Source organism: Dermacentor silvarum, unplaced genomic scaffold (assembly GCF_013339745.2).
Source record: "Dermacentor silvarum isolate Dsil-2018 unplaced genomic scaffold, BIME_Dsil_1.4 Seq702, whole genome shotgun sequence".
Classification (NCBI taxonomy): domain Eukaryota; kingdom Metazoa; phylum Arthropoda; class Arachnida; order Ixodida; family Ixodidae; genus Dermacentor; species Dermacentor silvarum.
Genome location: NW_023606651.1, coordinates 4,905 through 8,718, shown reverse-complemented (window position 1 = coordinate 8,718; position 3,814 = coordinate 4,905).

Sequence of the window (3,814 nt, the reverse complement as noted above, 5' to 3'; positions counted from 1 at the left end):
GCTGTTAGTTGTTATTATTTATATATGAACACTTCAGCGAGAGATCTCTTTCATTAAGCAGGTTGGTCGCGGAACCGATGACAGCCAATGAGGCAACCGATGACACCCCAATCGGGAACTGAGTTGATCAGTTGCGAAGGCGCTCGAGCGGACATCTGCGTGCTTGGCAAAAGGCACGTCCCCTCGTTCATTCGACGCCACCGATGGGAAGAGTAAGGCACGGCCGGCGCCAGGAGGTCCAAGGTGTTCATGAGAAAAAATAACTACGACAGCTTCGCGACACCACACCCCTACGGAATAAAACTAAGCTTGTGAGCGAGCTAGCTTTACTTCTACATGGCTCATACCACTGGTACTCGCGAAAAATAATTTTGAAGAATGCTGGTGGCGATACTTTTTTGGGGGGACAGGGCCATTCCCCTGTCAGCGAGGGGGCGATGCAGAAATCTGAGGGGGGGGGTCAGGACATCCGGACATCCCCCCTGGATCCGCGCCTGTTGAGGGCGAGGGTAACACGTAATCAATCCGGCGCCTTAATTCCTCGAACACACTTGGAAAAGTATAGCCTGAGCCGCACACGGCTAACTGTCACAGTGAACGGAGGGGACGCTCGTAGACGGGAGGTGTCACTCTTGGCCCAACTGGTGCGTCTTGGCTCCTAGGGTGGCCCAGCAATTAGCCGCCTTGTCTGTAGAACAGCTATGGCGGCTAGCAGCGGCCATAACGAAACGGCGTAGACCACACCCTCCCAATAGTTTCTCGGTCCCAGCGTCAAGGTCGGCGACGAAGTGGCATCCAGCAACCACGTATTCGTCGAAACGTGCCTCGCCAGGATGTCGCCTCTGATCTTTCCCGTGGGACGTATTTTCAACTCCACGAGGCGATTCGTCACAGGAAAGCAGGGGCGGGTTGAAGGTCGCTGCCCCCGCTGGCCCTTCGTAACACTACCGCCAGCGTTTTTCCTTTAGAATTTATTGTTTTTTATACATTAATTTCTTTGTGGCGATTACTGCGCAGTTAAGGCCAAACCCCATATGCGCGAAAATGCACGCGACAGCGACGAGCGACGGTATGAGCGACGAAACAGGCCGTTCGCGCGACGTGTCGCGTGGTCGAAATCGCGCGGTCGCTCGGTTTCTCAAATTTGAAATCCGTCGCCCGTCGCCCGGAAGAGCTGTGCTCAAGCAGCCAATAGTAAAACACCGGAACAGGATGTACATCAGTGAGGTACTGCCGGTTATCTCCACGCACGGTTTTCGTCGATTGCCATGACCTCCTCTCCTCCTCTACGCCCGAGTCACGTGCACACAGCGAGCAAATAAAGTAATGTTTATGCACTTGCATATAAAAAAAATACTGCAGGACAATGATAAAAAATTTTATGTATTACTGTGCAACAAAACATATTATTTTACACTGCATACCGCTGTCAACGCGCCACATTTAGTACGAGTAGACGCCCTCTAGCCAGCAACAATGGAGATCGCTCGCTGAAGCAGTCGCGCGAATGGGGTTTGCCCGTGCAAGCGACAGCTTGCGCGAAGGCGATCTACGTCGCGTCGCTCGTCGCTGTCGCGCGCATTTTCGCGCTTATGGGGTTTGGCCTTTAGAACGCAGGCGAGAGCTTGCGGACAAGGAACGAGCGGGTAACAGATGATGATGATTGTGGTTGTGAAGAGGAAGAGGCGCGTAAACTCGTAAAGGCTCATGGGATGCGCCGTCTGCATCGACTTCCGGTTCAAGGCATCCGCGGCGCGCCGTTTCGCCAGCGACTTTATTGGAGCAGAGACACGTTTTATTGCGATAGCAATTATATGGACACTTCAACCGGATTTCTGCCGTCGGTGTCGCCGTCGCCGTGAGGTTCCGTATAGATAAAATCTTCGCCGCGCGCCGTATGCCCGAGCGGAAACGTGCGGGGACGCACGCTTTCACGGAGAGCGAACGCACTCAATCTCCAACGCGCAAGCAAAGAAGCGGAAAGCGAGCGCCGGAGGGAGCGGGGGGGGGGGGGGGGGGGGAGGGAACCAGCTACTAGATGGTTCGATTGGTCTTTCGCCCCTATACCCAGGTCGGACGATCGATTTGCACGTCAGAATCGCTTCGGATCTCCACCAGAGTTTCCTCTGGCCTCGTCCTGCCCGGGTATAGTTCACCGTCTTTCGGGTGCCAACGTGTGCGCTCTCGCTTCGCCCCGGCGACGAGTGAGCGCCTGGGACGGGCCGTTGCTGCGCCCTTTGTCGGACCCCTGTGCGGTCCGGGATCGCAACGCAGCCCGCGAGCGGGCCTTCACGTTTCATTGCGCCATTGCGTTTCGGGAGACCCATTGACTCGAGCACATGTTGACTCCTTGGTCCGGCTTTGCACCTGCACGCGCTGCCCACGGGAGGCACTTCTCATCAACGCCACCGTTTCACACGCGCCTTGTCATGGTCATCCAGTCTCTCTTCATGTCGGTCTACTTACGCCGCAGCACACCTGCTTACTTAATCAGCTCATGTTTACTACGATTCATATTGCTACCAAAGCCGCTCACCTTACTTCGTATGACATTACTGTGTTGTTATCGCATTCATTGCTTCGCCCTCAGGGCGAAACTGTGACATTTTTTTTTCATTAGATCTCGTTACACATCTTATCGCTAGCGCAATCATGGTTGGTTGTGCAGTTGTCGGTTGCTCAAGTTCGAGTAGGAAAGGGAAAAGATGTTCAGGTTCCCCTGGAGCGAATAAAGAAAAATGAAGTGGGTTGTGGCAGTAAGGAGAGCCACGGTGAGTGGTAGCCTCTGGATACCAAGTGTCTGAGCGAGAGTATGCCAAGACCACTTCGTCACAGGTGGGTGATATGTGCCGTAGTTCTTGCATGTATGATTTATCTGTGTCTTACATATTCGGTATTTAACTTGCGCACAGGTGCACCTAGCAAAGATCCACATCATGTTGACAACGTGCCATCGATATTTTGGCCCGACGGGAGAGCAATTGAGGCGTCAAGACGGAAGCGTGAAAGGTATTTAGGTACATAGTTCTTTCATCGGCACAACCACGATCTCACTGTCTACGCAGATACCACAGGCACACGGCTTTAACGGAAAAACGAACGGCCGCAGTGCAACATGCAGCCGGGGCTGGCATTCATCCTGTGACAAGTGTGACACAGCAGCCAACTGCCGCAGGATATCACGCTAGCGGTACCACTGAGGAATCTAGGGACACAGCAGTAGTTAGTGATTCTAACTGCAACGACACACAAGGAGCCAGTGTTTCCGAAGACGAAGACATCGCACCAGTGGAAGAAAATGACGCGTCGGGAACGTCTTTCGACGAACGGTAGCTGCACGCACGTAAGATCTTACTGCTTCGTGACGATCTACTGAAGCGGTAGTTTAAATGTAAGGACTTGTAGATACTTTCTTTTCCTTTTTTCAGTGAAAGCACACGATGCCATTTTTCCGCTACTATGAAAGCAAAAGTGCAGCTGCTCGAGGATGAAATACAGAACCTAAAACAGGATGGCTCCCCTTATGCAGGAAACAAGCAGCAAGGAAAACTTGTGACATGTATGAGCAATGCTGAAGTGCATTTTTACACAGGCATGTATAAATGGAGGTCTTATACACATTTACACAGCATGGACTTCCCTATTCATATATTTTTTTGCAGGGTTACCTAAGGCAGTTTTGTTCACCATACTAGCCAGCATTGTGCCAGTTCTTCCCTCTGCACAACACAAGTTCCCTCACGAGATGCAGCTGCTTTCTTTCCTGATGAAACTTCGTCTGAACCTTGCATTTAACGACTTGGCATACAGGTTT